Here is a 14747-nt window from a genome sequence, read left to right on the forward strand (position 1 = left end):
TTACGCAAACATGATTGATTGTGTCATTGGTGATCAACTCAACTTTTACTCCCTCTTCCCTTCAAGGGGTTGGTGGATGGGGCTGAAAGTTTCCACCCTCTAATCACATGGCTGATTCCCCCGGCAACCAGCCCCCATCCTGAGGCTATCCAGGAGCCCAACAAAAGTTGCCTCATTGGAATAAAGGATGCTCCCATCATCCCCAAAATTATAAAGGTATTAGGAATTCTGTGTCTGGAACCAGGGTCAAAGTCCAAACATCAAAAGAAAAGATTATCTGAGTGCCCCTATCTACAAGGGTTTTAGGAGCTCTATGTCAGGAACCAAGAACGGAGACTGATATATAGATAGATATATAAATATCATGTCTTTTATATATATAATTTCACACATACACCTTTATTTTGGCCCATTACACACGGAGATCTAGAGTGAACAAAACTGCAAGGCTCCATTTTGCTTCCTGAGACTTGATATCAAAGAAAACACTTTTTAGCCCTTGTCTCACTTAAACTCCTGGGCATTCAACACTCAGTCTAGGGCACCCCTTTCTTGAAACTCTTTTCCTATTGGCTCTTGGCACAACTTTTTCCTCTCTGACTTATCCTTTCCTATGTCCCTTGTTCTCCTCTTTCCTCATCCTTCTGTTCAGTTTTTTCCTAAATATCAGTTCACTCTTCATAGCTTCTTTCCTTTCAATCTTGCCCTGGGTGTCCTCACTCAATATTTCTGTGTTCTGTTCCCGTCTTCCTCCCGAGCCCCACACCTGTGTAATTCAGTGCCCAGTAGTCAGCAGTTAAAATGACCAAACTTTCTTATGCCTAGAAAGAGAAAGAGCTGGGCACTGAAGAAGCATTTTCTCTATTGTGGGAAAGACGACCAGAGAGCCTCACTTACTTATATAAATATAAGGCAAGTGGCACAGGTGTGTAACAGCACCTTTTTAAATGGTTTTATTTATATCTGTGCAATTTAACAAACCCCTGTTTACTTTGGTATGCAGAGCTCAAAGGAGGGATTGGTCCTCTTGCAGAAGCAGCACAGGGATTTTTCTAGTGGGGGAAAGACTGAGACCCTTGATCCATTCCTTGCAATACCGGAAGCTGGAGATTATGCCAGGGTGGCCCAAATCCAGGACCTATGTCAGAAAAGAGACACAACTCTCCTTAAATAATATTGTCATTGGGGCGGAAGAACAGGTGACCAGCACCCTTAATCAGCAGGGAAAAGAATGTGGATAATGTTCTGGCTCCCAGAACTTGCACCAACCCAGCATTCCGGGAAGGAAGGCAGTGGGGTCAGATTGTACCCTCAAGGAGGTGACTGTAGGAACAGATTGAACATACCATAATCTCAGCAGATCCAGCCTGTGTGTCATGAGCTACTCTTGCCTGAGCATCTTCTGGAGTATGAGGTTGTCCTCCCTCAGAAAATCTATAACACTGGGGCAGGGAGTTGCTCTGGCACCTGTGGTAGCATCCAGAATAGAGGACTTAGGAGCAGGCGACTTGGTCACAGCATTTCAGACTCAAGCCTCACCCCATGGACACACACTTTTTCAGTCTAGGCCATGTATCCTCACCATAAATATAAAACTGTAGAAAGTCCCTCTTTGACATAGACAATGCCTCATTCATCGGAGAGAGTTCTTTGCAGAAAGTAGGAGCAGAATGTATTGAAAAGTTATAAGTTGCTAAGGGAAACTAGGCCATTTTTTGTCATGGTACTTTCTCGACTAATCACAACACTAAAATGTACTCATCTAAGGCAGTGGCAGCAAATGGAATCTCCAATCCCCACTCTAAGACCTGCCTTTGGACAGTCATGTCGCTAGCTCCTCGCTGATGTCCTGGGAATCGGCCAGCCCACCCTAAGTAACACATCTCAATGGCCGGCCTGTTGCTGTGGTTGCCAGGCTGCAGAGAAGGGTCTCCACCTGAGTTACAGTTTATCTCAGTGATCCAGGTGCAGTTAGGGTGGGACTTTCCCTCCTATCCACTCATACATAACTTAAACCTGGGCGCTAGTAACTAATTAAGAACACGGGGATTCCTGGACATATTGAAGACAGGAAAAGGGACCCTTTAGATGAGATCAATTTTACTTTCCACTCATTGGACAAGATGTAAGTTCTAATATTACTTCTCTAAGGCTTTAATCACAATCACACTGTAATATCAGATTGTCCAGATATATATCTGTGGTACCTACCTGCTAAGCGTACCTGGATGAGACAGATAACACTTGTACCTGACATTCAAAATATTCCTAATGGAATTCATCTTTCCTCTTCTCCAAAATATCTTCTTTCTCCTAATTTTTTTTTTTTATGAGAATGACACCCCCTAAAGTCCCAACCAGGCAATTACTCCTCCTTCATCCTTACCCTCATTTTATCTTTACCATCAGTTCCTCTCTCTTTAAAACTGGAGAGCACTACCTCCTATCATTCTTGTCAATCACCCATCTCCACGGCCACTGCCCCATCACACACTATTTCTTACTTCTGTCCATTGTATCCTGTGACCGCCACCCATCTGATCTCCCCTCTGCGGGCATGCCCTCTGAAATCTTCCCCACCCTGGTGCCATGATACTCCCTTGCATAGAGCCCCTGGATGGTCCCCTGTTGTCTCCAGGATTAAGTCCAGACAAGTGAGTATGACAAACAATACCCCTTCCATCCTGGTCTGCTCCTAACTCTCCTGATCTCATTTATCTCTCATTTATCTCCTTCTATAAATATGGAGTGATTTGTAATTTCCTCAAACCCGGCCTGGGCTTTCATACTTCTGAGTCATCGTTTACATGGCTCCCCAGACCTAGAATGCTCTTAGCTCACCTCTCCAATGACTAATGCCTACTCATCCTTGGAAACTCAGTTCAATCCTTCCCTCTCAGGATGGATGAGAGGTCTCTCAGATCTTCTTCCACAGCTGCCAGAACACTTAACTCACAATATAGCAATAGTTTTACTGTCTCCCACTCATTGTCAGTTCCTTATAAACAAGAACCGCATTTCATTTATCTTTGCATGTCTGGCACGGAGCAAGTGTCCTACCCACAGTTGGTACTTAATTATTGTTTGCTAAATGAGTGGGTGAATGCAGGCAGAAAATCACAACTTTGTTATTCAGTCCAAGTGTCACACCCAGACTATATGAATGTGATTTACGTAGTAGAGCCAGAAGAAATTAGATGAGGATTGGAAACAATAAGGAAATTCTTTAGTTGCTAAGTCCTAATTCCCAATCATTAGCTAAGAAATTGCCAGGCAAAATTCATTAAGACAACTTGGTTGAAGACAGAATCACTAAGAAGCAAAAGGTATTGATTGATTAAATTAAGATATAGGAAAGTTATATCAATCCCTGTTCCCTATGGATCAGCTCCGTGGAAAGTCTTACGCTTAATAGATTGGGTAGAATAAATAAAAACTTACTAATGAAAATCCTAAATATGAACTAATAAAGTGATTATAAATTTTCATTTACACATTAACAGTTACAGCAAATATGTCACTATATATCTTTTTCATTACTTTGGCAATCTTTAGAGAAAATGTAGCACAAACCCTTATATTACTTTATATTACTTATATTATTTTCTTTTTCCATTTAGCCCATGTTATTCAGTATATGGATTATGAAAAAAGGTACTACTAGATTATCAAGTGCTGTAGAAACAATCTTAATTATCATGCAATGTCATTTCTCTTTTGCCTGCTCATTTCCATTCGTCCTTCCACTTTCTCAGCCCTTCTAAATTGCACAATTTCATCCTTTTTAATCATTCACCTTTTGTTCTATGATATACTTTTTATTGATTATTATCAAAATTGAAGCTCCATGCCAAGTTAAGGGAAACTGCCATAGTTAGAAACACATTTTTCTTATATGAATTCAGAGACTCTTGAAACTCAAGGTCACTTCTTGAGATAATCCAAACATTTCTGAAATTTTAAGGTACAAAAAAACCCCAAGAAGAATGACCTGTAAGTCGGGGATGGGGTGTCTGATCTCAAATCCATCTACAATTCATTCTGGGCTCTAGATAGGTCTCTTTGGGCCTTACTCAGAGAATTTTTATCAAGAGTTCAGTGGTGTCTTTCCATTCCTACACCACAGGGACATCTAAGCTTCCATAACTGACCCACATTATGGAACTTGGAATAAATATTTTAGATTTGCAGACAGCATAAAATGTGGAAAGAAGTTAGTTCTGTTGAAGATAAATTTAAAATGTACAGGAACTATGTCTCAGTAGCCCCAGAGGGAGCCCCTTCATTGATTTAATCACAGAGATAGTAGAGGGAAGTAGCCTGCCCTCAGTTGACATGCAACTGTCCCTTAAGGAAACGAAAGGGGACTTCAGGGATGAGGCGACGCGATATGGGAAGCATGCATCCATTCATTCTGTAAATATTCCACAAACACCTCCTGTATAGGCCAGGCACTTTATTAAGCACTTGGAAACAAAAAATTACTGAGACATGGTCCTTGACTCAAAGAATGAAGGGTAGAGTCAAACTATTGAAGCTGAATCAAAAAATAAAGTGTGTCTTAAAAACAACTGAGCCTTCCTCTGGGCTCCATTCTAAGTGGTTTATATGCATTGACTCATTCAGTCCTACAGTTTTCTGTGCAGAAGGCCACTGTTATGACCCCATCATATAGATGAGGAAACTGGACCTGGGAGGGGTCAAGGAATTTGCACACGGTCATAAAATTAGTGAGTAGGGGAGCCTGTGTTTGAACCAAGCCAGTCTGGCTCTACATTGCTCTAATAATGGCAGCACTGTGCTGCTTCTCAATGTGTACAACTGACAAAGGATTCATGTTTAAGACACGTAAGGAATTCCTACAATTCCAAATGGAAAAACAGGCAAATTATATGACAAGAAATCTCTAATAAGTTTAACATGAAATAGCAGAAGAGCATTAGAAGAGATGGTCAATTTTTCCATGTTGAATGAAATTGGGACCACTTATGTCTTTCAACTAGGTCATCCTGTTTCTAAGTATACATCCCTGAGAAACCTTCACATAGGTACATAAAGGAATATATTTAAGGATGCCCATCATAGCTTTGGTAGGAAAAGCAAAAGGTTACAGCAACCTAAATGGACATCAAAGGGAGAACATAAAAAGAAGTTACATGCCTATGAAGGAATATAGAACTCAGAAAGTTATATAGGTCCACTTATATATATAAAACAAGTCTCAGAAACATAATGATAAATAAAAAGATAAACAGAAAGAATGTATGGTATAATAAAACGTATGTAATATATTTTAAACCACACACAAAATAACTGTATATATGTTGCACAAATATACAAATATGCAAATAAAGTTGTGGAGGTGAATTGAAAGAATATATGCTAAATGCATAGAATGTTCAGATAATTCTGAAAATCCTGGGTGAAAAGCTGTCATTCTTAAGTACAATAAAATAACAACAATAATGATAGCTAGCACTTATTGAGTGCTTATTGCTTTCCCGGTACTATTTCACAATTATGAGTTAGGTACTATTGTTTCCTTAATTTTACAAACAAGAAAAAATGAATCATAGAAGGTTAAATATGTCTCTCCTGATCAAAGAAATTATAGATGTTGAATATGAGATTTGAATTTAGCAATCTAACCCCATAGTCAATGCTCTTACTTTATTCATACAATGATTATATTTAATATTTATAATACAGACACATATATTAAATCCCCAAACCAGTGATATGTTAGGAGTCAGAGAAAAATGTCCAAAAGTTAAAATAAGATATATGAGAATCGATAAAATGTTTTGGATTGGGAAGGTTATGCCTGGGGCTCAAGTGAGCATTGTGCTTCCATAGATATTTGAAAGATCATCATGACAGAGATGATAAATGGCTCTTCTGCTGCCACTGACCTCACAGGACAAATTGAATTCAACTATGAAATGAGGGATTTGAGTAAAACATAAAGGGGTGATAAAGACAGATTACATTTCTCAGTTTCTACCATGTGCCACTAACTGCGTTAAGTACCTGTGTATACTCTATCACACTTAATCTTCAACTTTGACTTGGGTATTACTAGTCTCATTTTATAGACATGAAAACCAAGACACAGGGATGCTAAATACCTGCCCACCTTCCCACCATCACACACTGTAGAGCTGTGACAGGAGCTCATCTGATTCCAAGGCCAAGGATCTTTCCATTGCATCATTTCCGACATAGGTCAGATGGTCCTCCAGTCCTGTGATGTATTTATACCAGTGTTTCTACCTCTAGAAAAAAAAGGTCCCAATTATTCCATCTGCCCACCTCATAGAAGTATTATGAGTACCAAAGTCATTAGGACTCATGACCGAACCTACAGAGCAATGCATTCTCAACTTTGTAATTGTCACTTTTTTTTTTTAATACAAATACCAAGTCCCTTACACACCAGGAATTTGGGGGTGCCTACTTGAGTCTAGAAGATTTTCCAATGACATTCAGAATCTTTCATTCTTTTGATGAGATACTAAATTTATTTTAAAATGATTGACTTTCCACTTATTCTTGTTTTTATTTTCCCATTGGTCTAAAGATGAGTGGGTTCTTTAATACAGTGAGACATAACTCCAGCATTCACTGTGCATTTCTGGGCTCTTCCCTTTCTACCAGAAGCTGTCTTCTGAATCTGAACAAATGTAGATTTTATTTCTCTATTTCTCCAGAATCAATCTGTTTTGACATACAAAGCGAGTATTCTTTGTGATACCTGAGGGAAAGAGGAGAGGAACTACTTGCCCACATTTTTCAAAACCCACTAGAGTCTTTGCCAGCTGTGAGCATGCAATATAGCATAGTTAATGGAGAACGGGCTTTGACATTAGACAAACCTGAGTGTGAATCCCAGCTCTGTCATTCACGGACTGCAGGACTTTGCACAGATAATTCTCCAGGTTCATTATCACAACTTTAAAATGGAAATAATAATACTTACCTTTTTGGGTAATTTTGAGGGTTCTAAAAAATATATGGAGTGTACCTAACAATGCAGCTGGAATAAAAGTCCTCAATGACTTCTTATCAACTGTAGCATCCAGAGTTTTTAAAATAAAAGGCAACTTTGGGTCATACTAGTTATACCTGGACATTTTGTAAGAAAGTACAATTCAGCCAGAGGGGCAAAATGACTTGCCCAGGGTCACATAGCCAGTTTGCAACCGAACCAGACTGGAATATAAGCTTCTGACTCTGCCCTATACTCACTTCCCTTTTATGCCTCTTTCTCTTTTCTGGTATTTCTAGACTTTCAACAGCTCTTATTTTTTGGTTCCTAACTCTTTATTCACACATGTATTTTTATTCCACCATGATGGATTTATTTTCTGGTAGTACCCACGACATCTGAGACCCATTTGGGATCTGAAATCTATTCAGATAACCTCAGAGCTCACTTTTCCTTGCTTGGTTTCTGTCACATATGAACATGCATATAGTATTTGGAGGTTAAAAGAAAAAGTTCTTAAAGGTTATTGTTAGCTCATCATTTCTTCCCAACCTTGAATTCTTCATGCTTTATGTAATTAATTTATCATAAGAAGAGTAATGTTGAAAGAAATTTCCTCTGAGTATAGGAGACGCTGAAAAATTGTTGCGAGAAGTCACAGCAGTAGTAAGACTATTGCTGAGCACGGGCTTATTAGAAAGCAAAATAAACAGCATGCTGCATGCTGACTTCATCTTCATTAAACATTCATACTGGAAATGCTTACCTTGTCTGCAGCCAAGATGTTATCCTTTGCAGAAGGAGGGGAAAAAAAAAAAGGAATCACTAAGTTAACATACTGCAAGTGTTTCATGGCTTTGGGAAAGCACTGCTATGTAAAATCTTTTAATATGTTAGCCTAAGCATTTTGGCCTTCAAACAATTTGAATCATCTTGGGGCAGGACATGATGGTGAGGAAGGCATCTAGAGAGGGGAATGAATTGACTTGCACTCTGCCATGCAGAGAAATGTAAATAAAAGTTGGAGAGGCCTTTATGCCACTGCCACCGTGGTATGTGAGTCCACTTGGCCTAATATGTTAAGAGGATTAGCACTAAAGCTGCATGAACTTTGAAATAGCCCAGTGAAGCTTATGTGCTTTCCAGTTCAAATTGGTCTTCAGCAAGACATCTCTGATCATTGGGAATCTGGCAGCCTGAGCATTCTGCCACATTCTCTGACACAAGGTTGAGCACCCTGGGTGCCAACAATGTCGTATCCCTTTTTATTTGAGGTAGAGATGGAGAAAGAGCCAGAAGGCAAAGGGGCAGGGATCATCACAGAGGTCATAGTGAAAGCTAAAATCTAAAATACTGCTCTTTCATGCTTGCACAAAGATCACAGGTTTTAATCAAATTAAATTAAAACAAACAAACAAACAAACAAAACCCTGCTGTTGCATCCTGCTTATGGTTGGCTTAAAGGGTCAAAAGAAAAGTCATTTGTCTACCCATTTAAACTAGAAGGGGCTTCACCAGGTAATGAATGGAATTCCTTGTAGGAATAAAGGCATCCTACCATGAGATTCATATGGAAAAACTAGTTTGAAAAAAGAATGGGAACTCGTAGTAAAATGGCTCTTAACTAAAGAAGCCCCTAAACCTGTTACCTTTACTCTTCAACTTAGCAAAACTGGAGGTTGGCACCAAGGAAAGGGGTACATTTCAGAATCTTCCCATCAGAAGCTGATGACTAGACATGCTGAATAATGCAGAATGTCCTGTACAGAGAGGCATCTGCATGCGTTTGGGCACATCATTGTCCCCATGGATATTTGACAACGCAAAGGCATGGTTGTGGAATCAGTGTAAAACACATATTCCCAGCAAACATAGACTAAAAAACAAACAAACAAACAAAAAACCCAACTGCTTTAAGGCATGCCACCGCCAGATACAGATTTCCTGGGGCCTTTTGCCAAGTATGCCAATAGTTTTGGAATGAGTTTACATGAACTGCATCATTCAGAAAGCAGCTGGGGAATCGTGTTCCCTGTGACTCTCCTGGGTCTCCTTTGAAGCTCCTGCTTTTGCTTCAAAGATATCGAATGACAGGAACCTTTCTTTGTTTCCAGAAGGGGGAAAAAATGTGAGGCCTGCTTAAACACTCCAGACAGTGCTATGTCATCATCACAAAAGACAGTAGCTGAGAACAGCCGTCAGCCCAGCAAAAGAAATTCTAAAGAATCGATAAAATTTGTCAATAGAGTAGAAGGTTCCTGGATTCAGACGTGGTTGTTTTCCACAAAGTGAGGATGATCCAGACCATTCAAGGATACAAACAGAGAAAAAAAATAAAATAAAAAAAGGCAAGTGCTACTTGCCAGCTTTGCAGTATTAATCCAGAAACAACAGGCTCTGTGTTTATATTTCCTTCTGGTCTGTTGCCACAGCCAATGAGTTCATGTAATAACTCTGTCACGTTCTCTTTCTCCCATTCTGTGTCCATGGTACGAAGTGAATTCATGAGAAAACCAAGAGCTAGTTTGACAAAATAGAAAATCAGTTGTACAGGCAATGAATTTTTTAGCAGAAAATATACTGTATTTTTAACAAACCAGCTGAAGAAGACATAATGCAGGATCAATTGCATGGGCTGAAATGCTTATGCTCACCACAGACATATTTTCGTTTGTAATTATGTCATGCAAAGAGCATTGCTAGGGCCCCATTTCAGACAGGCAAGAACACCCACAGAGCCATACAGTGTGCAATGTGATTGCATGCTAAAGCAATTGTCAACTATCCTTTGGGACTTTCTTGTAGGCTCTTCTTTTTTTTTTATTTTTAACCAAAAAGAAAATGTGTATAGCATTGCTAAGGGCATATTGGAAAATCTGTACAAATTCCTCAAAATATGATTCTGGGGATAAAAGTCATCTAAAAAATAAACAAATTGTCAACTTGTTTTCTGCATTTTATTTAAGAGTCTGGATCTCAAGAAAGAAGGCTGACTGATTCAGGCAATTCTAAGTTTCTGGCATTAAGGCGAAATACCAAATCTGTCTTTTGATATCAAGCCTCACTATGCTATGCAGCTCATGAGATGACTTGAAGGGCTTAAAAGATCCAAAATATCTAGTTCTTCCTTTTTGCCCAAGCTTGTAGCCTTCACTTAGACCCAACACTCTTCCCCAAGTTCAGCAGGTAAAGAAGGATGACACAAGAGTATTAACCCTGAGAGCCTGAATCTACAAATGGACAATAGCCAGACTGTATATAAAAATAGATCTCTGACCCGCAATCACCACCAACCTGCTCAGGAAACTAACTCTCAATCTATTATAATCAGCCCATGATACCAGACTACTATAAGCCAGGCTTGCAGGACATCAGACTGCTATCTCTAGTAACAGCAGCAGATGTCAGACAATAACCTTTGTAACGATGGGCTAAAATGGCCAGGACTTGATTAATAATTGACAGCCTCCCTAAATTTTGACTCTACTGCCAATTTAGGACCAACTGTAGATAAGCCAAATAAACAACCTTAATCAACCACATGGAATACCCCACTTCTAATTAGCCCACCTCCAGCTCCCCAACAACAGCCTCCCCTCAGAACACACCCAAAGCCTTCTCTTTTTTCCACTCCAAAGCTTACCCAGTCCTGGGCCTGCCTTTGAGTCTCTGCCAAAACACAATTCATAGTGGTTAATTCCCTTGTGATAGCAAGCTCTGAGTAAGTAGCTTTTTCTTGTTCTCATTTGGTTGATCTTTGTTTATTTCCACAACCCATTACTTCTTGTATATTTGTTAAGGTTCTCTTTGTGACTTACTGATTTTAGAGAACAATAACCATATTGTCAAGATTTATCTACTTGAGAATAGAGGCAAAAATCATATGTTTAGGGTTCAGATAGTGACTCTGCACACAGTCAAGAAAGGAGGTGTCACTCTAGGTATTGAAAACAGGGGCATATTAAGAAAAGACATTGATTATGGCAGAGTTGGAATTGCTGAGGTTGAAGGAAGTAATGTTTCCAAAGCAAAAAAGAGAGAATTATTGTTACACTAAGATCAGAAAGGCACTGCCACTCCTGGAGTGGATCCTGTGAGCCCACATGCACTGCTACTCTGATGGAACCACATCACACCACTCCTAAGCAGAGAAAAGGGAGCTGAACTCCCACAATGACACTAGAACCTACACCCACTGGTAGCACCTCAGGTGGCTGCCATTGCTGTGAATGCCAAAAGCTACTACCCAAAGTATTCAAATACTGCTTTTCCTTCGTTCTCTTTGCAATCTCCTGGTAGTGCCTTTCATCTGAAGAGCACACCAGGAAGCCAGCTGGCCAAAAAGGTCTGGGAAATGTAGTTTGCAGACATACAATCCCAGTGGTGGAGAGAACGGCAAGTGCCGGGTTGAGAAAACAAAAGACACTATCTAGCACACATAATAAATATGTCTGGCCTAAACTGGATCATAAATCCAAATCGGAAGAATGTTCTGACTTTTTAAACTTGCTCTGTTCTTTAAATAAGATAAAGGAGTACAGTCCATGATACTACGTTTCCATGTTCCTAGGAGGAAATGAGCAACAGAGAGGTAGGCTCCATCCTCCCTACTTCTGAAGCTACAGCCTCGGGGATGGGCCTAGGGTGGGGTGAGGTGTGGAAAGGGAGGCAGAGACAAGGCGGGAGAAGGAGGAGCTTTTCTTTCTTTTTTTTTTTTTGCATAATAAATACTAAATTTATTCAGTAGAATGAGAAATTGGCTTTTTTAAGTAGAAAGTACTCTAGAATAGCATTTTTTTCCTAATCATAGTTCTTTTATTTTATTTTTTTTTTTATTTCGGCATATTATGGGGGTACAAATTTTGGGGCTATTTCCCCCCCCCCCCCCCCCGCAGTCAGAGATTCAAAATTTCTGAGCCCTGGTTACAGACAGGAGTTACAGGTGGGTTCTATATTCATCCTGTTATATGAAGCTCAGATGTCACACCCTGTTTCTGACTAACCCTAGGTCTCTATAGCTGTTTCCAATACCCATTCATGGAACACCCATTGGATACATTCTTCCAGAATGAATCACACCCAGAATTTATAGAATTATATTCTGGGACTGTCAATGTAAGATAGTGGGGATTGATAATGAACAGACTTCTTCTTTTAGGATTCTATATATTTACTTCATTCAACCATTATTTTTTGAGTGCTGACCGTGTGCCAGCACTATTTCAGGCACAGGGAATAAAGGTAGAGAAAAAAAAGAAACTAAAAATCCCTGATCTCATACAGTGTACGTTCTACAAGTAGGACAAAGACAATAATGTAATTAAAAGATGGTCAGTATTATGAAAGAAAAAAAGAGCAGGGGATGGGGAGGGGTGGGAGGAGGAGGCAGTGCAGAGGTGGATGTTGCCATTTCAATCAAGTAGATGGGAAGGTCTGCATTGATAAAGTAATAGTTAATCAAAGACTTAAAGAAGGCGAGTTAAGAAGTCATGTGAACACTAAGGGAAGATCCTACCAGACAAAGAAAGCTGCAAATTTAAAGGTCCTAAAGCAAGATATGCTTGATGTGTTTAGAAAACAGGTCAGTGTGGCTACAGGAGAGAAGTGTCAATGAGATCAGAAAGGAAGGTGAAGAATGGCTCCTCCTCAAAATGAGATGAAAAGACATTGGAGGATTTAGAGCCAAAGAATAACATGATCTAGGCCGGGCGCGGTGGCTCACACCTGTAATCCTAGCTCTCTGGGAGGCCGAGGCGGGCAGATTGTTTGAGCTCAGGAGTTCGAAACCAGCCTGAGCAAGAGCGAGACCCTGTCTCTACTAAAATTAGAAAGAAATTAATTGGACAACTAAAAATATATAGAAAAAATTAGCCGGGCATGGTGGCACATGCCTGTAGTCTCAGCTACTCGGGAGGCTGAGGCAGGAGGATCGCTTGAGCTCAGGAGTTTGAGGTTGCTGTGAGCTAGGATGATGCCACGGCACTCTAGCCCAGGCAACACAGTGAGACTCTGTCTCAATAAAAAAAAAAAAAAAAAAGGATTACATGATCTGATGTAGGGTTTTGTGGGCTCCCTCTGGAGACTGTTAATGGGTGAAAGTTAAATGGGTGGAAGGGGATACGTGGGAATGCAGGTGGTGAGGGTAGATGCAGGGAGACCCTTGCAATCCTCCAGGTGAGAAGCATCCCATGGCGGTGGCAGTGTCCATAAGTAGTTTGTTCACATAAATAAAAAAAGGGAATTATTTGAGCTAGCCAGAATTATATTTGCAACATTATATTTGAAAATCCATTCCAAATATATCCTCTTAATGATGCTAGGTTAGCAGTATCAACCTTAGGCCTGCATATTATGCCAAAATCCACATATTTTCCATTTCTGTGCCCTGCATGTTTCCTTTGGGCTGAAAATGTGTTGCTCTTGGATCATAATTAATAAGACAAATAATGAAATGCATTTCATGTAGAGCACCTATCTTTTTATTCACTTACAGTGTAGTTTCCAAATGAGGACTATTCTAACAGAAAATGATTTTGTGAATACTTACATACAGCTGTATTTTTAATACCCAGAGATGAAAATAATACATAATGACAAAAAACTACTATAAAATCAGTAATGCTTGAAAATACCATATTTTATAAGTACAACAGCATCTCTACTCAACTGAAAAGTAATTGCAGGTATAAGCACAAAACCAAATACTTATGATTCACTGACTACATGTAGGGTGCATAAGGCCCATGTCATTGTCATGGAAATAGTCTTTGTAGAGTCAGGCAACCTTGTCTGAAGCTACCTAGAAGTCATTTAAATACGGAGATCACTTGTCACCTTGACAGGAAGGGCAAGAAATGAATTCAGAATAGAAGAAAATAGTAACTGATTAATGAAAGCTAGGCAAGTGATTTAGATGAGTGAGGGCTGTGGACTCAATTTTTCTTAGAAGTAAAGAAATGAGATATCTCACATTAAAGATGGTGGACCAAGGTGACCACATCCTTGTTAAATCTTGGATTCTATGGAGTCAGTGACTATAAAAGAAATCATGTCACCAGTTCCAGACCTCACCCCCAACAAAATCTCAGGCCAATTAGCAGCCTCCTGGAGCTAAGGAGATAATTTAAAATTTAAATCCCATAATAGGCAACATCACAATTGTTTCCTTAAAGGGAAAATTCTTTAAGAAGAAATCAAGTAAATTGTACCTCTTAGTATTCATATTTTTATGTTAGATTTAGAAATAACTTATATATATATGAGATATTTTAGATATGGAAAATATGTGAGAGAATTTGACATATTAGGAGGTTCTAATACAAAATAAATCTTATGATTATAACAGAAAATATGCAATTAAGGGATTGATTTAGACTTATGATATTAACTTGAAATCGTATACTTTTGTGTATAATATTGGAACAATTAAAGCATTGGTTCCCAAACCTTAGCATGCATCAGAATGACCTGGAAAAATCTGCAGTTTCTGGTTCAATGGATTTGGGGTGGAGCCTGAGAATTTGCATTTCTAATAAGTTCCCAGGGGCTGTTGATATTGTTGGTCCAGGGACCGCACTTTGAGAACCACTGATTTAAAAGCTTTTGAGATTCACCTTAGTCATAAGCTAAATTTATTAAACTTATAAGAATTATTTAAGAACTTGAGAAAATTTATTAGTCAGGCTACTTAAAAAGGAAGTCGATGATATTAAATTTATAAATGCAAGAAGAATGTTCTGACTTTTTAAACTTGCTCTGT

This window comes from Propithecus coquereli, unplaced genomic scaffold, assembly GCF_000956105.1.
Source record: "Propithecus coquereli isolate 6110/MARCELLA unplaced genomic scaffold, Pcoq_1.0 Scaffold17, whole genome shotgun sequence".
Taxonomy (NCBI): Eukaryota; Metazoa; Chordata; class Mammalia; order Primates; family Indriidae; genus Propithecus; species Propithecus coquereli.